Source organism: Coturnix japonica, chromosome Z (genome assembly GCF_001577835.2).
Source record: "Coturnix japonica isolate 7356 chromosome Z, Coturnix japonica 2.1, whole genome shotgun sequence".
In the NCBI taxonomy this organism is placed as follows: domain Eukaryota; kingdom Metazoa; phylum Chordata; class Aves; order Galliformes; family Phasianidae; genus Coturnix; species Coturnix japonica.
This window is the reverse complement of record NC_029547.1, coordinates 6,224,864-6,248,814: the sequence shown is the minus strand read 5'-3', so window position 1 is coordinate 6,248,814 and position 23,951 is coordinate 6,224,864. Positions and strand designations below refer to the sequence as shown.

The window sequence follows — 23,951 nt, the reverse complement described above, 5'->3', positions numbered from 1 at the left end:
AGATATACACAATATGCACTAACATGGTACTCTACAGTGACAAAAATAGGCCTTAATTGTATTTGATAATCAAATCTGCTGCCCCAGTCAGGTACTGTACAGCAGGCAATTCAGAATGAACATAACAAATAGGCTCTTTTTTTTTTTTTTAAGTGCTTTTCTTGATTTTCTCCTAAACTCAATGCAAAATATAGTAGGTTTGTATGATCCAGCAGGCATTCCCAGGGCCAAGCTGTTTATATTAATAAAATAATACTAGAAATGGGATTATGTTAATGGATATCAGTCCCACTTGCATTCTGAAATGGTCTTCTATTCCATCTTATTTCTAGTATTTGAAAAAGAGCAGATTTCCCTCTCCCTCTTCCCCTTCTCCTCATTCCTGCTTTCTCCCTGTGTCTATTACAAGGATTTTAATAGACATTCAAACTGCAACACTCAGCAGCCCATGAGAATCAATTATTATTATTATTATTATTATTATTTTTTTTTTTCAGTTGCTGGTTACCATATTATTTTGTATAATTGTTGATGTCTGTTGTCTAAATTATCTCCCCCCAAAAAGTGATCAGGTACATGTAGAAAAATAAGAATAACAGTAACAACAGCAACAGCAAAAAAAACCACAAAAAAACAAAAATAAAAAACTAACAACCCTTCACAACCCAGACACAACCTTGAGGGAAGAGAAACACTAAACAAAAGAGAAAATAATAGTAAGAAAAAACAACAACAACAACAACAACAAAAAAGAGCAGTCCTCCTAGCTAATTCATCTGCCCAGTAAGTGCGTGTGTGTGTGCAGCGGATCAGATAGGCTTGACGGCGGGTGATGGGGGTCGGGGCTTTGCACACACTCTGAAAGGGTTTTGATGATTGCAATTACTCGCCCACGCTTTGACATAGCACACAATGAAAGACTACAATTAGACAACTATTATTCCTAACTGCTGATACCAATGATGTCCATACAAATGCATCTCACTTTGTCATTGCATTATTCATACTTGAGGTGCATTTGTGTATATGAGTCTCTTAAAAAAAAAAAAAAAAAGAGGGGTGGCAGTTGCTGTTTGTATTTGTGGCACTGTATAAATTATCCCGATTTATGCACACTGTCTCTGTAACTCTATATTTAAGCACACAACCATGTGCTTTGTTTCTCTGCCTGTATCTGCAGAGTGGAACACACGGAGATGTAGCAAGATCCCTGGGATGGCACAGTGCAGCTCTCCTGTTCTGCAGGCAGAGCCCATAGGGCTCACACTGACATTTCTGGGTTTGGGGTGAAGGGACTGTGGGTAGGGATGCAATGTCCTGTCCCTAGCTTGTGCCTTTTCAGGCTCTCTCATTCTTTGCACCTCATTTCCTCTTTGCTGCTGTGTGCTAAGCAATGGCTTCTGAGTATGCTTTGGTTACAAAGAGGTTTTCTTTAACTACAGAAGAGTTTTTAAATTGGGAGAATGTTAGGACAGAAATTTTTTGAACTCATTTTTTAAACTGAAATGCTTACCTCTGCTCAGCAGACACAACCCAGTGCAGTTCGGGACATAACTATTCTGGAATCATTAATTTCTAATAACTAATATTAACAATGCTTAATAATAAGAGAAGGTAATAGCAAGCAGGAATATCCAAAGTTGATTAATCTAATTCAAGATACTGCAGTCTGACTGGAAAAAAAAGAAAAGAAAAAAGGAAAAAAAAAAAAAAGAGCAACTAGACAGGGAATTAATTAAGAAAAGCTATTCCATGTTAAATGCACTCTATACCTTAATCTGAATGAACTTCTCTGTGTAGAGAACCCTTCTGATTTATTTTATCCTATGGTATAGGGAATTCTAGTCAAATGTTGCCTAAAGGAGTTAAGGCACCGCTGGGATGAGGCTCTGTGTGCTGTGTGGGATCAGAGCTGCAGGATATGCCAGTACCTGCTTCAGTCCTTGCTCTTGCCTCAGCTGTGTGCACAGCAGTTCTTGCTATAGATACCAGGGAGGCAATCACCAAACAGGTAATAAATATATAGTTAGATATATTCAGCCTGACTTTGGCAATGTGAAATCCAAAGGCACAAGCAAATTTGCCCGAGTCAATCATGTTTTAATTGATTTACGACAGCATCATCAGGATGAAAACAGGTCCATAGCCCTGCATTACATGTGTGCCTTCTGCCAGTAAAGATTTATTCATGAACGGTTTTGGACTGCGCTGAGAATTCCTCCCAAGAAAGTAAGTCACAATGAAATGAAATGCAAGTGTAACCATTAATGATAAAATCAAATAATAAGGCACAAAATAACACAAAACAAGAGTAATAAACCACTCCAGGGAATTGCATCATTGTTAACGAAGCAAGTAATCAATAGACCATTGTTTGAAAGTGTTGCTGGTTGCATGACTGCTTAGATAGAGACTGAGTAACAGCAGCAGCCTGAAAAATGATGTGTACTGTAAGTAGCTACTGTGTGAGAATCACTTAGGAATTACGGTCTGGGATATGAAGGTCTTTTGCTGATGGCTGTTCTGCAGATTTGCTTTCTTAAAGAAGGCAATGCTCCACCTGCTTAAGCGAGCCCTTAAGTCCCAGTTTGTGATTTATCAGTGGGAAATAGCAATACGGGTACTGAGAGCAGGCTGGGGCCTGAGGAATGGGCTCAGCTGAACTCTTTGTAGTGATGGCTGTGCTTTCACAGGACCTTACTGTGGTTGGAGAAGATGGACCAGGGACACTGCAGGGAGCCAAGGCCAGGGTGGTGGGGCTGGTCACTACTGGTAGGTGTTACACTGGGGCAGGGAGGGCAGGCAGGCAGGGCTCAGAACCTGGAAGCCGCACTTTGTCTACTGCCACCTCTCAAAGCTGTCCAGGCTCCCTTCATCTCCCCAGCGGGGTTTCCAGTCACAGACATCCCCACGACCTGACAAAGCAGAGACAGCCCCGTTGCAGGGCAAGGGAGTGCACGGCAGAATGGACAGGGACATTTCAGCATCAGGGACATTCCGTCCAGTTACAGGGAGGTTCTGCAGCAGGATGGTGCTGGGGGGCTGGGAACTGCTGTGGTTTTGCTTTTGCAAAGTGAGAAGCACCCAGTGCAGCAACAACCTGTGGCCCCTTGTCTCAGGCTAGGTGCTCTATAGCAGCACTCTGGAAACTTTCAGGATAAAAACCCCAGTGCTTGGGAAGTGAGCTTCTGCTGGCTGGGTCCCATCTTACGGCAATGTTTGGAAGCCATGTGCCAGCAAGGGCCCCCACTCCCCAAATGGACAGTCTGGGGGTAGATGTTTTGCTGTCTCAGTGAATCCTCTGGGCTTTCCAAGGTGGATGGGAAGAGAAGGAAAAGGAAGAAAAAAGGTAATCTGCCATTGGCTCCTGGAGCTGGAGCAGACTGTGGGCATCACTGTAAGAACCCCAGCACTACATATTTTCTTTTGGAGATGAAGGTCCTAGCAGCTAAGCCAGGTGTGTTCATCTTAGGTACAAGAGCAGCTCCACTGGCTTCAGGCAGAGAGCACAGGATTTAAGCTATGCATTTCTTTAAGTATCTGCCACACAAGCCTTTCTCTCCAGTGCACTTCTCACTCCCTTGGGCTTAATTTCAACTCCTTCCACTTTATAGTCTGTGGCCTCTGCTGCAAATTCAGGGAGCCGGGGAACTGATTTTTAAAAAATACTTTCTGCTTGAAATATTGCAAGTAAAGAGCAGATGAGAATATATATCAGTTAAATGCTTTTTTAAAGGCATATATGACATGGCACGACACACTGGATTCTAAAATTAAGTACAGTAGCAAGGAACCCCCAGCTGGAATTTCCTAAAATATGGCTTTCTTCCTCTGAAACCACTTTTAATTTTAAGTGCTGACTTTCCTGACCCAGAATAAAGTTACAGGCAATGTTTACTAGCCATCATAGAAGGGAATTGCTCCCTTATTGCATTCCAAGCGTGCAAGCCACTGAAAATCAATATAAAGAAGTAGGAAAGAAAGAATAAGAGAATGCCCACTCATCTCCCCCTCCACACGCACAGACAGACACATCCATAGACCTGTCTCTCTCCTCCCCACCGTGACAGGTAATGGCCCTCTCTAACCTTAGAGGTTGGCAGTGAAGGAAGATGAAGTTTGTCACATTGTTCCCAAGCAGTAAGTTGTACAGCTAGGTCACCTCCGATTTTTAGCTAGTCAGTCAAGGCTACATTTCCACGAGCAGCACACAGCTGCCTTTCCCAACAAATAGTGAAATGATGAATCCATGTCACAGTGGAGGACACCATCTAAACTCCTGGTGTCTCCATCACTTTGGGAACATGATGGGAGTTGACAGGGACATCAGATGGGGTGATGCAAGCCAGGAATCTCCATCACAGGGCTCCTTGCAGAGGTGGTGAGTGGCCAACCTCTGGACATTTCACAGACCCAGGGAGCTGTGAAGAGGTGCAGGGTTACATCTGGAAGCTGCTTCTGCAGGGCAGGGCACTGCGAGAAGGAGGCTGATCACTGCTTGACACCGGAGCCTGGAGGCAGACAAGATACTGCAGTGATCCAGGAGATGTCTTCCAGACATCTTGCCTTCTTAGTGCAGTTCAGTGTCGAGGCAGGAGGGAGATGAGAGAAAGGAGGAATGACTCACTTGTCGATTTTGCTAAACTTTCTGCGGGAGGGCCATGCAGCTCTTAAAAGGGGTCAGATTTTGTCTTTGCTTACAGGGACCTGTTTGACTTCTGTGTGACTTGCAGGCTCATCTGCAAGAGAAACATGAGGTCCTGTGTGCTGTTTTGGGGTTTATTTGGCTGCTGCTCTTTCAACATAAATGTCCTGGTGCCACACAAAGCTTTTCCCACTGGTAAGACCAAGAAGAAGACTGTTGCAAGAGGAAATCTTTGAAATCAGCAAGACTGCCCTATCCTGAGTGGCTCAGATCTCTTAAAATAAGTCCCAGGAAGTATCTCTAAATGATGCAGCCCCAGTCAGTCCTCAGTGGCTGCAGCCTTGCCTGCAGCTGACAACTTTATCACCTCCTTCTCTCCCTCCTGCTCTCTCACTCGTCCTTTGGTACGTGGGGTATTCAGGGGGATGGCTTGTGCCAGTGTTAATGGGAATAACACTTGGAGGCTGCTGGAGGGAATCAAGGCCTCTGTCTTCCCAGGCCATCACTGCATTGCGAGCTCTGGCTCTCACCTTTAATGTGGAGTCAGCTTTCTTGGCACATGGAGGATTCACCCTGTGGGATACTTTGCTGACTTTTCTCTTCACCTTGACTCAGACACACACAATAGAAATAGCAGCTGCGGACTCCTATGGTTTCAGACCCTGCCCTGTTTCAATTAGAGAGGCACATGGATCTACAGAGGAGGCTTTCAAGGAGGATTTGTGGGTTTCCTTTTGAGTTTTAACACATAGGAAAAAAAACAAGTCTTGCGTTGCGCTGCCTGCTTCTCCTGAGTACCTCCAAGCACCTGGCAAGCAGGCAACAGTGTTGCTGCAGTCCCTCTTCTGATGGGAAACGTGGAGTATGCTCCAAACGGATTTTCACCCCTTGGCACACATCCTACAACACAGGTAAAATCTGTCCCCATGGTGAGTTGTCCCAGTGGAAAAACTTAAGTCAAAGGATGTTGCTGAGAGCATGGCAATGCTGGGAAAGATGGGTATTTCTCTATTCCCAGCCACTCCAGGACTGGTAATCACCTGTTGCTATGGTGAGGTCACCCTGCCAACAGTTCAGCTCTGGAGGTGGGCCTGGGGCAGTGAACAGCATCCTCCTGGGGTCTACGAGTGTTGAAGCAGCATCTCCCTGGCTTCCTGATCCAAGCCCTGGTTAATGTTTTCCCAGCCCAGCTTCATCTGGCTCTCTCTGGGAAGCTGTGCAGAAGCTCTTTCAGCCCCTTCCACAGGGCTGCTGCAGAGGAGGTGGGAAGTAGCTGAAAGAGGAGCGACTGCTGGCAGCTGAGCACAGCTTGTTGGGCAGGTTGACACCAAGGAGCATTTGTTCTCAGGATGTCTTTGTGTCCTGGAAGGGCTCTCAGAAGCCCTCAGGAAACACACCCTTGCCTGAAAGAAAGCAAGCACCTCTACAGTTAATTAGAGATGCTTGATTTGCTGAAGCAAAAGCCTTCTCCCTGCCCTACTCCTCTATTCCCCCCATTAGGATAGAGGGAAATAGCATAGATCACCTTCCTCAAGAAGCACCATCCTTGCCTAGGAAGAGCAGGTAAGATAAACTCAGAAAGTGTTTGAAATGCTGCAGTAAGTAGTTGGGCACATTTAGTTGGCCCTTTTTTCCTTGTAAAGAACTGCCACGAAATTGTTCTAAAATAAGTCAAACTAGCATCTTCACCACACCACTCGCTACTTGGCTCCAGGGAAAGAGGGGTAGTGCCTGCTAGAGGGTTGTGGCAGGGATGGGGCTTAGAAACCAATCAGGATTTTCACAGCATCTCAAGCTGTTTGAGGCCTTGCCCTCTGCTGTCATGTGCACGCCAGAGATTTTTTTTCTTTCTTGTTCAATAAATCCCCTGTTTGCAAGACCTCGGGAGTGTACAAAAGTTTGAAAGTGACCCAAGTTCAAGCACAAGGCTCAGCAGGAGACAAATAAAAGGAACTTTAAATCTATTATTAAATAAGTGAAATCTCACAACATCTTTAGGTCTGACTTGCATTTTCTGAGCCCTTGAAGTTGCTAATAAAGACCAGCAAATGGCTTGAATTTTGATCCTCAGCTCTGGGGGAGGATCTGCTTTGCCTGATAATTCTTGGGAAAGCATCCAGAAATTTATTTGTCAACATTTGGAGACTTTGGAAAATGCTCCAAATTTTCAAGTTGGGTCAAGCCTGTTCACAGGCTAAGTAGAGTGCAAATATTGTTTTCATATCTTTAATGGGGAGTCTGTCAGAAAGAGAAACAGAGGAGTTTTAGGCAGAAACTTTGCAGAGAAGTAGCAGAGCAGCTTATTTATCAACGTATGTTTTTCTATGCTGATTATTTCCTTTGTTAACCAATGATTAAAACCCAAATAATTCTTCCTCAAATTCTTCCAAATTGCCCTACCTTACAGTTCACATTTTGAAATGACCTAAATAAAATGGTTGGTCATCTCAACCTACAATATATTGTAGGTCACCTTGATGCATTCAAAATATGGCTTCTACTCAGAATGTGCACCCTCAAGAACACGATAAACCTGAGCAAGCAGGGCTCCTGATCAAGCCTCAACACAAACCAACAGCCATTTCATTACAGATATTATAAGGACAGTGTTGTAGAGCAATCATGACCAAAAAGCAAACTCTGGAAGTCCATGAAATGACTTTCAGATTTTTGAAATATTTCACATGTGTTAATTAAACTTCAAATCACCTGGCTTAAATCAGAATAGCAGAACTACTTCAAAACTAACTTTGAAGTTCTCCTGCTGGGAGCAGGAAGCTGGACTGCATGTCCTCCAGAGGTCTATTCCAACCAAAATTACCTGATTTTGTTAAAACAGCACAATGTTATCATTACATGGAAAGTTGGTTGCAGAGACAGAAAGAGAAATTGGAAGTTTCTAACCACACACCATGTTATTCCTCAAGAGCCAGAGACTGAGTGTGACGGTCCTGACTTAGCATCCATAATCCCCATCTCTCAAATGCCAGACAGTGCCCCCAGCACGAGCCTGGGGACACAAGCTGTCTCTCCACTAAACAATTGCGTTACTTTCAGAGGAAGGAAAAGCATGAAGTGTTTGAAGGTCTCTCTGTCTGAGCGGATATGCATGACCAGTTCTGTTAGCAATCACGCATCTCTGGCACGCCTGGGTAGTTAGATGCTCTTCAAAGATTTGCAGTGGGCAGTTTTAGCCATGCATCTTTTCATCTTTTATAGCCACAATCCTTATGTCGGAGCCATTAGCAATATCTCTAAACTCCCTTTCAATCATGTTTTACGGTGCCTGTTCAGTGCATTGAGATACCTTTTATGGTTGGGATGACACTTTCATTATAAGCTGCTGTTTTCGGTGGTTTATAACTTTCCCCCAAAATTACCTTTGGGGGCTGAAATTTTCTCACGTTTTCTTATTCACAGGCCAGCAGTGAATTTATTTAGAAAGTTGGAAGATAATCTCCTCATCTATTTTGGAGTAATCAGAAGTTAGAGGGAAAAAAAAAAAAAAAAAGGAAATCTAGAGTATTTTTAGCCATTACAAAGAAAATGAAAGCATTTTCAGTCTCCTATAATGCAAAAATCTAGGGTGAATGTGGGCAAACAGACAACTGTTTGCTGTGATTAAATTTAGGCAAAGAAAAAAATTTAAACACTATGACAAATTGCAGGGCACTCAGACACAGTGCAATCCTAATAGTAAGAGATGGAAAATATATTTATGACTATTGGAGGCTGAAGGATCTTTGTTGCTGGCTTCAGCACTTTGAGTTTCCTGAGCTTTGTGCAATGAGCCCTTAACAGAGCATCAATAAATGCCTTTTGATTTCATAAAAGCCCAACAGTCATAGCCACTCAACAAATATATAGGCAAATGCAGCTAAGGTATTTATCAACTGCTCTCAAGGTGTTTACTCACTTCTTAGTATGTGTGTTCCAGTAGTCATTGTATGGGCCTTTTTGTAGTTGTGCTTACTTCTCTTGTCAGGAAAAGAAAACACGAACAGAACATTTTCCCTCTTAGTGCCTAAACCTCTTCTCTGGACAGATTTGCCTGTTTGTATGATGGAGGCTTTCATCTGAAGACCTAAATGTTGTCAGAAGGAGGCTGCTGGGCAGGATGGGTGCCTGCTTTGATATTAAGTGAGATCATTGACATGATAAACAGGTAGATATTGTTATGGCTGCTGCAAGTCTACCTGGGTTTCTTTTAGGTATATATCAGGAGGAAAATAAATATGGAGACAGATTCGGTTTAGATTATTCTCTATGGATCTGCTCCAGTGCTGGCTCCAGCCAGTGGGTCCCTTTTTCATTGGCTTTAATGGCTTTCCAATCAGGCTCTAGGGTCTGATTTTATGTTCAATGACCCGGCTACTCATGATGAGGCTTCAGCAATTTCAGAGTAACTGGAGTTGCCGAATAGTTTTGGATATAAATGGTTCACTTCCCTCATAAATTTAACAAAAGCAGCTCCACCTGCAGGATCCCCCAAATTAGTGGGATTTAAGCACCTCATGTGAAAGGGGCTACAAATGCTTGCTTGAGCTTTTAAATTTTGCTTTAAACCTCTGTTAGGATTCTCCTGTGCATTTCAACCTGTGCATGGCTGCCTTAAACAGCATCTCCTCTGGACTTGCAATAGCACCTCTCTAACACAACTAAAATCTGAACTTTGAGTCTAATGTTCTAATTTAGGGAGTTACAAGCTATGGCACTTTTCAGCACAGTGCTTAATCACCTTATTTAAATTTTCAGTGCAAAGAAACCAAAGCAAAGGCGCTCCCTGAAACACCAGGCAGGGCTGAATGGTCTTGGAAGCTTGACCCAAACAGGATAAGCAAAAACCCCTCCACCCACATCAAAGGTCATGAACAAGATGACAGTTTCTCTTTAAAAGACGAGTTACTTCATCCTGCAGAATGATACGCTGTATTTAACGCTTCATTTTAAGCTGTTTTGAGCTCAAATGAATATAAATACCCAATGGTCATTCTCTTTATTAAACTAGAGCTACACAAAGGACTAATAATCTGGTTGTCTTGTTGTTCAGTCTAATTATAGTAGGGAGTGTGAGGAATCCCATGTGCCTCCTAACTTTGGATGAAAACAATTAGTCTGCAGGTTTCTTCTTTTGGCTTTTATTATTGTCATTATTGCAATTAATAAACTTCATCTTCCGCTGCCAGAGTCCAGAGAAGCACACACTGCAAAACTGGGGGAAGAAAGGGAAATGAAGTATTCTGCCTTTTTTTCCTGTGATTTCTGTCTTGCTTTTTGGATAAGATTTGTTTCGTATATCAGGGCAGTCAGCTCAAATGCTGGATCCTGGCAAAGAACATTAGAACAAAATGCTCAAAAATATTTTGGTAATGGAGGCTGCTGTCAACATTTCTCAAGAACAGGTCAAGCGCAAACCTTGAAGAGGGGCCCCAGGGAGTGGTTTATAGTATGGACTGATACAGTAAACGCAATTTGTTTTAATTAAGGCGATGGGTTATTGCATAATTCACATTGCGCTGGCTGAAATGACCGCACCAGGCACTTTTGGAGAATTACAAGCCATTCTCATAAATTCCATTAACTGTAATGCAGCAAATGTTGCAGGAAACTGAGTTTCATCAAGAAACATAAATGCAATATTCTTACTTCTCACAAGTTTACACCAAAGCTAATTCTGCAGTATATCTGCACCTCTTAGCTCCTACACGTTATGAGACAGAGTCTTTCATGTGCTTTCCCTGGTATAGTTAACAAACCTGCAACTACAATCAGCATTCAAAGCACCAAACCAAATACTTCAGAAACAACAAAAAACCTGGTGCAATGGATATGGCACATCACCCAGACCACCCAACCATGCCTGGTCTCTAGATCCACACAGGTCATTACACTGGTGTTCTGTGACCTACACAGTATCAACACAACGTGATTTGGAAAAGCAGTGGCTGTTTTTTTGGTTTGTTTTTTTTTCATTTAGGAGATGGGGCTGTGCACAACCTGAGATGCTCTTGCTTTTCAGGGTGAGCACACAGGGCTGATTCACTCTACTCTTGTCTTACGTAATCTCAATTTTGGTGCACACAAAAAAAGTGCGTGATTATGCAATTAAAAAGTGAGTCAGAATCTGTGGAGCAGGAATGCAATGGAACAGATTTAAATTTGCCTGGGCCACCCTAACATTAGCATTGACAAACTTTTCCACGGACTGTTTTGCAATATTTACATTCTTTTAATGTCAGTAGTATGTGTATGATATGTAAGATATGATATGTGTATCATATCTTATATAGAGAGGGTGAGCTACTACATGTAGTATTAAGAGGAAAGATTCTAGGGATGAAAAGATGCTAAGGATCTGAAAAAAAAAAAAAAAAAAAAGAATAAAATAAAAAATAAAAAAGATGTGATTTCATTGTTAAATATTTACTGTTTCAAATGAATCACTCAGTGCACTTCAGTTACTCCTGTACCACGAAACTGCAAAAATCATGCACTTGAAAGAAAACAACAGCAAACATCTTACTATGATGGTGAGGTAATTAAAGAGAGAGGAAGAAGTGAAAGAAGAAAGATCTTGGATCGGCACTAGAATTCGTGATTAGATGTAACCACACAGCGAAACACTGATAACCCCAGTAGATGTGGGCATCTGACTCCTAACACTCTGTCTTAGATTTAACTCACTTAACACCAGCTGCCTAAAACTCACTCTTCTGTTCTCAGACTGTTATCTAGGGTCTGTCTATAGGAAATCGCTATAGGTTAACATAAGCTTAAAATTTCAGGATAAGGTTTAAAACAGGCAGTGTGAGCCATTAATGCTGGCCAACAGAGAAATGAATTGGGAAGTGACCTCTTTTTTTTCCCTTCGTGTGTGTGTGTGTGTGTGCAAAGATGTAGCTAATGTTGTAGCAAAGCATAGCTAATGTTGTAGGAAAGCTGCTTTCCTGAGGTGGATAGTTGTGGAAACCCGCTGTTAACATTTTAAAATTTGACAGCCCTTAATGCTGATGTCAGCCAGAAAGCTTTCAGAGTGTTCTATTTGCATGATCCTTAGATTATGGTGGCCAATTGGTTTCTTCTGAGCTGCACAGAGCCAGCAAGGCTCCTCTCCTGGTCTGCTGGTGGCAGAAAATAAAAGCCACGAGGTACATGTCAGGCTACCCGAGTCACAATTTGTGAAACAAACCAGCAGAGCGTGCTGAAGCCAAAATATCCACCTTCTCTGGCATGCAGTTGCATGGCCAGCACAGCCCCATCTGCCACTGGTACTCCACAGACACACTCAACCTGCTGCCAAGGGTAACTGGGTCACCCCAGAACCACCCCCAGGACCCTCCTGGGATCTGATCGTGCTAACAGATGTACAGCATGACTTCAACACACCTTTGAGGCTACCTCTGTCTAACAGTGTGGTTGTCACCAATGTACTCCAGGCAAAAATGATAGCATTTGCAATCTCTGTTCAGCTTCAGTTTCCCCTTCCAACTGGCTAATGAAATAACTCTTTATTGTGCTTCTTCTTCTTCCTTCAGTGCCTGCCTTATCTATTTATTTTCTTCTCTGCTGGGGGACACAGACCTCTTCTCTGTTTGCATTTGGGCAATGCCGTGATCTCAATTTGAGGAGGGAGAAGAGGCAGATTTAGGTGCTGCCTGGCTAAAGAGGAATGTCAACTTATAATAAGTTGGTGGCTGTGCTCTTTCCTTCCCCTCCTACTCTGCTGTCTGTGATGTGATTATCAGTTTGCCTCCTGTTCTTTCTTTTGGAGCATCGTAAATATAACAGCAAGACAGTGCTGCTTTTGAGCAAAGTTCCTCACTGCATTATACATGAGTTTGGAAACAAGAGGAGTTTGTTCTGAATCCCATTTAGCCCTGTGAACTTTTGCAGGTGAATTTCAGGCCTATTTGGCTGGTTAAAGCTGAAGTTTGAATTATTGAAACAACAGGGGGGCACATTGGATCTCTTCTGCCAGAAAGACTGAGAGAGACAGCATTTTATTTTCAGCCTTATTAAAACTTCTCTATAGAGAGGAAGTCGATCTTTTCAATTGCTCTTAATCTCCAGAGAAATCTCCCACTGATCCCTAAAATGCCGAACTTGCAATCCTGGAGCAGTTTTTAACCTGCAGCACTGGAACCTTTCTAAATCTTCCAATCCTACTTAAATGCATCTCCTTTTGCCGATTATCCGACTGTGGCTGGATACAGCCAAAGCCTACTATGGTGTTAATTTGCACAAAGACTGTAATTGTTGTCTACAGACTTGTGCAACCACCTCTGCCAACCTACACTTAGTTCTGGATGCTGAGCATTTCATAGGGATGCTGCAGCACGAGTCTGAAATGAGAATTGTGGTGGTTCACCCTCAGAAACAGGACCTGTCTTGCCTAACTCCAAGAATTTGATTCAGCTCCAGCCTGCACACATCTACTTCAGACAGATGTCTTTGTGCACATCTCTTTTGGACTAACATGTCTGGTTTTGTGCAGCTGGCTATTCATTTTGACAGATAGACGAGCCGCATGTTCTGCACAAGTTTCCCTGTTCATCTGCAAGCTGTTGTCTGGGCATCTCTCCTTTAGCCTAGGCAGGTGGTCTGGTAGCAAAGGAAAGGGGCAGGAGAAAGCAACAGCACTCTGGGAGAGGCTGGCAACTAGCAGGAACCACGGTGGATGGAGGGGATTCCTCTAAGGCAGAAACTACACCTGGAAGTGGGGTATTGAAGAAGGAGGATACTTCAAAGTATCCAAATAAAAATGAGTTTTGTGAAGACAAAAGACAAGACCCCATCCAGAAATCTGAGGGCACTGGCCAAGTTTTACCTGCACTTTTAACACGTGCCATTTTAAGATGATGCGTGTGAGATGAGCAGCTTTTGTTTTCAGATCCTAGCTGCCTCCATTCCCTGGCCTGGAGTGATTCTTTATCTCAATTGCCAGCTTTGCATGTCATTCAGTTCAACTTTATCGCAAGGACCCACAAATCAAGCGATTTCAGGCTGGGGGCTCTGCCTTACAAACCATTTGCACATCAGCAAATAGGATTTTCTTGCACTTCCACACGGACTTAACAAAGACATTTGCTCTCAGTTTACAGAATTTACATAGTGCAATTTGAACATTTCACAGTGCTATTTGTGTGAGGATCCTTTTCAAGTCAAAGAGCTCAGATGGGATATATGAATGGATAGGGATTAGCACTGCAAATACTAGTTGCAACCAGGTTGGAAAGCTCATAATTTAATGGTCAAGGAATTAAACCAGATTCAGAGTTAATATCCTCAGCTGATTTGAATGGATAGAAGTCTTGCGGAGATACAGGTTACACATAGAACAGCACCAACAGAATTGTATTGATAATAATTATTAATTCTCAACCAAACTAATATTTTGATATTAGGTTGTTAAACTGAGTTATTACGAAGAATTCACTACTAATGCTGTGTATATTCTCAGATCTCAATGCAACTTATTCAGTGCAGCCCAGTACATAAGGTGTACTGAATGGGGGAAAAGAAACTGTACCTGAGAACACTGTGAATCAAGGCTTATTTGCTTCCCTGCAGTCATCAAATAATACAAACTTTTTAATAATATATGGAAATCCAAACATATATGGAAAAGCTCGCTGAGTTCTTTATTTTTTTTTTTTTTGTCACTTGTTACCTTCAATAGCGAGAAGAACTACACGTGAAAATTTAAATAATACATGATTTTGGATTGAGGAACACTGAGTAGTCTTAGCTAAAAATATTGCCCTTTTCTGAGCAAATGTTTGATCTTGGGTCAAAGAGCGGTGGTTGGTGAATTCTTGTTTCAAAGTAATATTTAAATTTTTATCTAAAGCTTGACCTAATTTCTAAAAGGGCATAAATGGGTTAAATAACCCTCACATTAAACACAAATGTATTTTTAATGTACAAAAGTACATTTTGGGCTGACCCAAAATTAAAAATAATTAAAAAAAGAAAAGTGGAGTGTCACTCTGGAGAGCACTCTCTAATGTTCAGGGGATTCATATCACTTCAGCAGAAATCAGCAGAGAGATGTAAACCACAAAGGCTTCGGGCCTTCTGATCCAGCATTATCATGTATCCAGCAGAGATCAATGCCTCAAAGAAAAGTGCAAAACCTCCTGAAATGCCCCATTAAGGGCTATGCATTTAATAGCGATTAGTATATGGATGTCTGAGGTTCCACCTCTTCTCCTTGTTATCATCTCCATTTAATGTGACATTCCCCATACGTGCTACTGGGATCACATGAATTTGCACTGAAGGAAAGCAGAGAAGCTGCCTCCATCCCAACTAGTTGCAGGTCACTTTGCTGTACATCCAGTGGATGTCCTGTTCTTCACCCAAAATCAATTGATCTTCACTACAAACCCAGTTATTTCCAGGTGTGTGTGGCAACACCTCATTCCATCGCAATCAAGTCTTCAGGACAGAAAGTGAAGCACAACTTTGCATGTTGTTGCTGTGGTCGTGTGGTGCTGGGTGGACACATGGACATGCATAATGTACCCTTAAAAATGGAATTTGGTTCTGAAAATGCCATTAGCAATTGTGGCCTTGCTATCAGTGCCATGTTATCTGCCATGGCCACACATGATTACCAGTTGTAGGCTACACCAAGAAACAAAGCACTGAGCTGTTTCAATGAAAATGGCTTTCCACAAAGTTGGAAGCTTCACTTCTTGTGATCATCTGAGATTAAAGTCTGAGAAGATGCTTTTGTTGATTCTTGATGCTTTGGAGAGCCCTGGTATTTTGTTCAGGTAGTCTGATTTGTTTGTCTTTTGTCTCTAGTTGCAGCTCGTCAGAACTGGTAGTACACTGTGCAAACCAATGGAGGAATGGTGTAGGAAACTTCTGTCATGATGACAAGTCCAGTGAACATGAACATCACTGTTCTATCACAGGTAGCTGACTAAGGATGGAAGAGATTACAACGTATGCTTAAGTGGACCTGTGAGCTCCTTTTCCAGTGTTAAATCCTGGGAAACACAAGAAGGAAGCTCTCACCCCAAGCTCAGCTAACCCTTCAAAACAGCAGCAGGCGTGGGGAGAAGTGGGAACAGGAACACTGAAATGAGCACAGTGTGATCATGTGCCCTACATCCCCTGGGAGCTGGTTATCCATACTTTTCCTTTCCTCTTGCCAAGAGATGATTTCCCCCCTAGTGCAATAAATGTGTGTGCAATCACCTTTCATAACCAGTCAACTCTACAGGCTCCATCTCATGGCTACTGAAGTAAGAAGACTGGCTTTGCTCTGCCCCATGCTCCCCAAAGAAGCAGCTGAAGCCTCTGTGGTCCCATTACTCCATCAGACTTGTCAGTAGAAAATCACATCCCTTGGTGGCTTTTGTGCACAGGCAGCTGAGAAAACCTCATGATTCCCATTTCAGAGAGATTCTGATGGGCATTCTGAGGATATCAGGACATCCTCTCTTGAACTCTGTGTCTTCTGCTCCAAGTACATGAAGGCATTCACGGATACTACAGCAGAAGCTGCTGGCAGCTACACTGAGCATGTTACCATAGAGGAGATGCTCCACTTTTAGAGTCACACAGCTTGACGGCGTTTTTGTTTTCAAAATGTCACTGAATTTTTTTTCTTTTTAAAAGCTTAAAATTACACTGTCTGCCAACATGAAGGCTCATACATACATACATGCAAAAATGGTGGTATGAGCACTAACACACACACACACACAAACACAGCTGGAGTTCACCTTGCTAACGCCTCTAGCAAGGAGTATCTTCCAAGGAGTTTGCATACCTTCCAGTGAGAAGCCTTTTTTGTCTTTGAGAAAAGTTGCTTTTCATTACAAATAGGGGCTATTCGTTTAAACTGTTTTTTGAGGTGTCAAACATAAAAACAAGAAGAGACGTCAATCGGGGCCCAAGGGGACAGGGAAGGGGAGACAGAAAGACTGAAAAATGATTCCAATGCAGGAGGCTTGTTTAAGCACAGGGTGTGCTGCAGCCAACTGGATCTTTGGAGAAAGAGATGAATTTCTACCCATTTAAACATGAATAAGCTGATATGAAGGGAAGGGAAAAATCCATGAAGGTGAAGAGCCTTTTCTTTTCTTTTTTTCTTTTTTCTTTCTTCCCCCTCCCCCTCCCTCCCCCCCTTTTTCCCTGTTGTGATGGATGATTTCAGCTTAAAGTACTGAGTTTTCCAGTGAAGAAAATATCTACAGTGATTTTGATAAATAAATGCTTAGACCTTGCAGTTGTCACTCTGATGCTGGAAGGAGAGAAATTGATGCTTGGTTGTTTTTCTTTCTTTGTGTGCTTTTTTTTGTTTGTTTGTTTGCTGTTGTTTTATTGTGTTTTGTGTGTTTGTTTGTTTTGTAAGGGACTGAAAAAGAACAAAACTGGGACAGTTCTACCACACCTGAAGTAAGAAGAGGGACATCCTTTCCTATTATTTTCTTCACTATGCAAGAAAAAAAAAAAAGAAATGAAGCACCCACAGAGGGCAATGTCAAGATAATAACAGGATGGCATACGAGGCTGCCAAGTGCTTGGAAAAGGCAAAGAGACAGGATACTTCATCCTATTGACCTCCAGTGCTGGCTTCTTTCTCCGTGCTTGTAACATGAGCTGTCTGGAAGCAAAATGTCTTTGGAGCAGAAATAAACTCCCAGACCTCAAAGTACATGGGTAAAGCCTGTCCCAGAGCTTTTTCTTTCCTTCAGCTGCTTACTCAGAGGAGCTGTTTCACCACCTGCAAAATGTGGCTGCTTCCATGACAGGACATCAGGGGATGCACTAAACAGTATTGCAGTTCTGTACAGTTTTGCAGTAAAGTAAAAAAATATATATATCCAATTCCATTTCACCTATGATTGACAAAACACAAAAGCCCAAGCTGGAATAGAGCTCAGTTCATAAAGAATAGCCTATGCCTTTTAGAAGAGAGGTCTTTCAAGCACTACCTGTGATTTGTGTTTTACACCCCAGCCACGCTCCCAGCTCTGCTCTGGAGCAATGTGCCAGGAACCTGGTGTGCAGTTAGTCACCAACTCTGATATCTACAGCAGAGATTTCTTCCCCCGGAGCTCTCCTAGTCCTGTCTTGGCCAGATGTAACACTGCCTTGCTGATGAGATGTGAACAGATCAGAAGTGTCAACCTATGTTTTGGAGAAAACAGACTCTGGTGCTTCTGTCAGGCTCTGAGTTGGAAACAAGCATTGCTGGATTCCCAACACAAGTTACAACAAAAAATAAAAATAATGATGAAAAAGAAAACAAACAAAAAAAGCATTTCTTAGCTTTCAGCATACTGGGCATCTGCTCACATCACTTGTCCCCTGACTCCTCCTTTCCCAAAGCCCATTAAGGCAGTCCTACATCAGCACATGGGAAAGGGCAAATGAGGCCAAAGACATATTCAAGTGGAGCAAAATCCCGGTCCTTTCATTCACTTTCTCAGCACTGGGATTCCTGATGGGGACAGCTGTGCTCTCATAAAAGGTGGTTGTAATTCCTCTCCCCCATCTCTGCCCAACAATGATGGGTCTAAGCCTGCTCAGCATGAGTGTGGAGCTACAGAGGAGCAGAAGAAAAAGCCTGAGTTAAATGGAGAACACAAACACATCTCTGAGCTGCACTAATGAGAACATAACTAATATGTTACATATTCCCAGCAGCACAAAGGAAACCGAAGGGAAGCACAGGCAGTCAGAGGTATTATTTCACTTTCTGTAAGCTAGTTCTATTCACACAAGGGTCTATCTTTCTATGTATTTAAGCTGCTCTACTGGTTTCTCGTACCCTCAGAAATGCCCTAAACTTTGAATCCGTGTCTAAATTGCTCATCTGTCTATGCAAAGCTGCATGAAACTTGAGATCCAAGGTACAGAGGAAGAGGTGAGCTTTGGTTCAATAAAAGTGTGGAAAAACTCTTGAAATCTGCAAGACTGCTTTTATTCCCTGTGAAGTTTGCTCAGTTCAGTTAGCAACCAGAGAGCTTCTGAGAGCCTCCAGATTCGCCCAAGCTGCGAGATGAAAAGAGGTTAGAAGGAGGGCTATAAACAAGATATATATCCATTTTTTCCCCTCTGCAGTAAACTGTGGCAGAGGCAGGAGCAGACAGGAATGCAGATGTCCGTGTCATTTGCTCCCCAGTATATCAGGGGAATGACAGGTCAGCACTTGGGTTTGCAGTGATTTGCATTTCCGAGCTGAGCAGGGTGACAATTTGAGGTGACATGACAGCAGGCAATGTTTGGAGCCAAATTGGCCCTCAAGAAACCAGGGACAGGACAGAAAATGTGACATCTCTTATCGGGGCCAATGGACAGACTCATCCAGGGGATATTTCTAGAAGAGGATGCCTACCCCAACACCTGAAAAAGATGCAAGGAAGATTTTTTTGTTGGACTTGTCACATAGTTTCCTTGTTGTCTGTGAGAGTGAGAGCAGAAAGAGGAAGACAAGAAACTGAATTTTATTTTCTTCTTCCACCCACAGTGTCTCATCCTCACCAGCTCATGGTGCAGCTGTGAGCACACACTCTGCCTCTGCTCCAAATGGGTGCAGCACAGATGTGCCCCCAGAGCTGCTGTCCCAGTGACTTGCTGGCAGACACTATAAGATTACCCTTCTGATGCTTTTAAAGTTTTCTTCTCTTTTCTTCCCGGTGACGCTGATTTGCACACTGGGGTTCACTGTCTTCATGGGTACTTTCTGTAGAAGCAATTCATTTGTGTTAAGAAGGTTTACTGCAAAGTGCACAAAATCAGGAAGGAGAGGTCTGAGACATGGGAAAGAAACTCAGTGCAGGCTTCTTTGGCACTGCTTTTTCCTGCTTCCACTTGCAAGTCCTGGTGATGCCTATGCGCAGCCAAATACTGCTCACCTCTCTTCTGGGGCTTTGCACTGCCTCCATGGGGGGCACTTGCTCTTAAACAAAAGGTCTCAATCTGACCAGAGCCTGTTGCTGTGTCTTGAGCAGAAGGATCAAAAAACAAGTGAAATTTACCCTTGTGAGAACTTCCACTAGAAGATTTCTACATTTCCTAACTAAAATGAAACCTTTAGAGAGAAGGGGAAAACTAGTCTAAATTGTTAACATTTTCCTATCAGATCTAGCTCAGGTGGGAGATACTATGCAAACAGAATCACAGAATAAATCCCCTCAGACCTTCACGCTGGATTGCCAGGGAAGTGGCTTGTTGGCCAGGAAAAAAAAGAAGTCGCATGAAAATGCCCTTACTATGCAGGCTGCAGAGGCTTCCCTGCTTTGTTCTTCACGTCATGTTTAAGGGATTCCTCTTATGCCCAGTGGAGCATCTCCATTGACTTACAGCAGCTGGAGAGCAGACCCCTGGGCAGATATGTGACTTTCTCTTGCTGAAAAAGCTGATGTATTTCATCCCAGAGGAAATTGCCTTTGAGTATCTTATAAAGCAAATCCAGAGCGTATGCAGGAGTGTAGTCTGAAGTCCTAACTCAAGCAAAAGCCCTTGGCAGGGAAGAAGGATGTAGGTGGATCAGTATAAAGAATCTGTGCTGTAGAAGAAATTTGGGATGTGCTGTGGGGAATGCTGGAGCAGAAAGGGCTAAGCTAACGTATGGTACCTTAACTATTATTTGAAGAAAAATCTGCATCTGGAAACCCCAGCTCCATCATTAACTAAAACACAGGCTCACTGGAGATTCACAGAGCTTGGCACTGTCAGCATTTGGGAAGACACGGTCTAGCTCTTTCCTAAGCAGTCTTTCACATTTATTTAGTTATTTTAAATGGCACTAGAAATGAATCTAATTTACCAAGTTCCTCATATCATTTAAAACGTCTGTTACAGAAAATAACATTAAAGACAGAAGGATACGAAGCCATAGCAAAGAGTCCAACAGAGACTAGGTTTACCTATTCACCTCCACATATGGAAAACAGACCTAACCAAAAGGACTCAAGTCCTAAGCTGTGATTTTTAGCAGCAAAGCTCAGTCAGAGAGAGGCATGGTTAGGAGCAAATACTTCTTTTCAGGTCATTTTAAGTTTAGGTGATGTGATTAAGGAAGCTCACTTTTTGTTGAAAAGAAGGACTCTGAGGTGAACTGCTGCCTGGGTAACAAATAAGTGTGTTTTTAGATAGGGTATCTAAAAACTGGGCAGTTCTAACTTTCCTTGCAATTCCTTATAGGTTGTTTTTTTTCCCCGCTATGTGATTTTGCAAAAAGAAGCAACAAAGTATCTTGCCAGAGCTGACCTCCTGTGGGTTTAGAGTGTGATTGCAGCAGAGGTACAACCTTCTTGTACCCACAGAGGGGTTTGCAGGATCAAGCCATGCGACGGTATCTCCACACACAGATGTACCTAGCTTTCACACTACCCAAAAGTCACCACTGCTATTCATAAATGCATAGAACTGTTCTGTTCCTGCCAGGGAACTACTGTACAAGCATAACAAAATTCATCCAACAGCTTTCCCTTGAAACATATATATATATATATATATATATTTCCCAGATATTACAGGTGAGGAGCAAGAACAGACAAATCTGTCAGCCTGACCAAATCATCCTTTTTTAGCCTTCCTATGCTACCCAAGCATTGCTAGAAGCCTGTCTGAGTTTCATTTCCCGTGACAGAGCCATGTGCTGCAGGAGTAACCCTGGTGTAAATCTGTAATGGCATTGCTGATTTCAGAATAGCTGGGCTGTATCTTTCCCAGCCTGAACAAACTGCTGAAGGAAAAGCACTGCTTCCAGAGACACTTTTATTCTATCTAAAAACATATTTTCCAGCACGCTGCCCAGTCAATTAGCTGAGAGTGATAGCTGCTCAGGGTACAGGGAATGGCCAGGGTCTGAAGCTGTCTCTATGCAAAAATCTCAAGCAGTAAGACTGCAAAGCCCTGTTCTCTGTAGAGCATCCATAGCTGGGGTTAGGTGACACACATTACTGGATTAGCAGAGAGCTTTCATTAACATGATGGTAGCACTAAGCTTGCACACCTATGTCCCAAAACATTTAATTTTCAGAGAAACAGTATCTTCAAAACATCCTCACTGTATAAGCATTATTTTTGTCAGTCCCAGCAAAAAGGCCAAGAGCTCAAATTTAGCTTTGTCTGTTTCTTATCATCCTGCACTGCCGAGAGGTTCAGGTAAACTGGTGGGAAATAGCATAAAACAGCCACTGCTCATCAGAGACCTGATGGAAGAAATCAGTCCACCGAATGCTCACTACTCCAGGGAAGGGCAACTTTGTGCCTGTCATTATCTGTCCTGGAAAATTCAATCTCATGTGTTCTTACTCACATACATGTGTGCATGTTGTGCATGTGAATGCATACGGAAACAGCCCCAGAGTTTAGTTTAGCAGAATCTCAAGGTGTGTCTGTAATTCTGGGTGGCTTTTTGACTCCACAGTGCTGGCTTTTTTTCTGTGCATATCCATTCTGGCTGGAATGAAATCTGCTGTCCAAAAGAAATAGGGAAGAAAGGGTGAAAGCAAGCAAGGGAACTGTGGGGAGTGGAGTGCCAGGGGCTGTCGTGCAGAGATTTCTTTTAGCTCCTATTCCCAAGAAGCAAAGCAGTGTGCTGGGTATTGGTTTCACACACCCTGTCCACTGAAGGGCTGTGCTTGAGAAAGATGTCTAGGAATGCCATGAGCACCTGCACTGCCCACCTTGTTTCCAGGGAGAGGATGATTTAGAGTGAGCAAAACATCGCGCTTTCTTCCTCCACCGTCTGTCAGTGCTAGACTTTTGAGCATGCTTGGTATTGCCTTCCTACACCACAGTAAAACAGCATGGCCCTTTACTGTAGCATAATTTGTGCTCTCCAGCAGTTACAGCAATATTCAGGGTTTGGAAGGTCTGGAATTAATCTCTGGCTCTGCCACAAGTTTCTTTGGCCTGAAGCAAGACATTTTTGCTTCAGTTCCTCAACTCTAAAATTGTGGTGACCAACTTGGCTGACTTGTCTTTGGAAATCAATAGGATTTACTACAGCCCTGAAACAAAGAATGTGCATAGCTGACTGTCTGGGCCAGTGGAGATTGCTCACCATCCCATGGCCTTAGCGATGAACTAGGAGCAGATGATCTTGGAGGGGGGGTCCTGTTCACATTTCACCTGGAACCTGCTGAGAATTGCGTGCACAAAAGCACATCTCTCTCACCTTGAAACACCTTATTTTGTCCTAGAGACTGCAGTCCCAAAGTTCAGCTTGGACCAAAGGCTTTTATACCTGTGATGCTTAAGTGTGCATCATTTGTACTTAGGTAAACGCACACATACACACACACACACACATGCAAATGAACTCTTTATCATATATGCACATCCATATGTAAATATATACACAAAATACAAAATGATGCTTATACATTTTACATACATATGCACACACATATATGGATATATCTCTCCCTGAAACACTTGTATTACAGGCAAGATTTTCTTCCTTACCCTGATGCAAGTCCTTTTCTTAACCTCCTCTGAAAACACCTCCAGTGCCTCATTCTGGTGCCTAATTGGCCTTATCATTAAGATTTTTATTTTATTTTTTTTTTTTTTAACTAATGTCTAAGCTAAATGTTTCCGTTTTAGGATTCAAGCCATTGCTTCTTGTTATGCCTCTCTCAATGATGTCTACATAATATGGATTGATATGCTAGCCGGGGATGGCTTCAAAAGAAGCAAATAGCATCCATTAAGGAAAGGCAATATAGGAATGAGTCATACAAAAATATCCATCTATCTGTACATATATTTCTGTCTGCACGCAGATGGGCACGCAAACCATTACAAGTACACACACATGCAAACATGCAGAGTAGACTGCTAATTTTCATGAATTTACCACACATTTAAAACTCATAAAATTATAATATCACATTATTTCCCTCCCCAGATATCCCAAACTACTAGATGAGCATACACTTGCACAATCCCAGGAAACCACAGCTAACTGAAACACAGCTTGTCTGCTTCTAACCATGCCAGTCATGCTCATTCTACAATCTTGTGCTCCCTGTTTTCAGATAGTGAAAGTTAGGTGAGATAAATCCCACCCAAACCCTGTAAAGCTGTAGGCCTGAAAACAGTCATTGTTATAATTATATAAGCTTGTGGTATCTAGTGAAAGAGGCCTCCAGGCCCTGATTAAGATCTCTATTTGCTGCTCTAATGCAAAACAGTATTATTAATAGTGTTAGTAATAAGCAGTACAGAATGCAAATCCCAGGAACACATGTTATCAAAGCTTGTGCAGACTTTAATACTTGAATGTTTGTAAAGTACTTTTTGATCTTAAAAATAATAATAA

At 42.5% G+C, this 23,951-nt stretch overlaps 1 protein-coding gene and 1 long non-coding RNA gene across 6 annotated transcripts in view; one reads left to right on the top strand and one right to left on the bottom strand.

The window, feature by feature from the left end:
* CELF4 (CUGBP Elav-like family member 4) overlaps nt 1-23,951 on the bottom strand; it is a 706,944-nt gene that overhangs the window by 142,525 nt on the left and 540,468 nt on the right. The gene's annotated exons all lie outside the window — the stretch shown is intronic.
* On the top strand, nt 5,195-18,687 carry LOC107305750. The gene is made up of 3 exons (XR_001551884.2): nt 5,195-6,208; nt 15,458-15,570; nt 17,019-18,687. It is a non-coding gene; the product is annotated as an uncharacterized LOC107305750 (long non-coding RNA).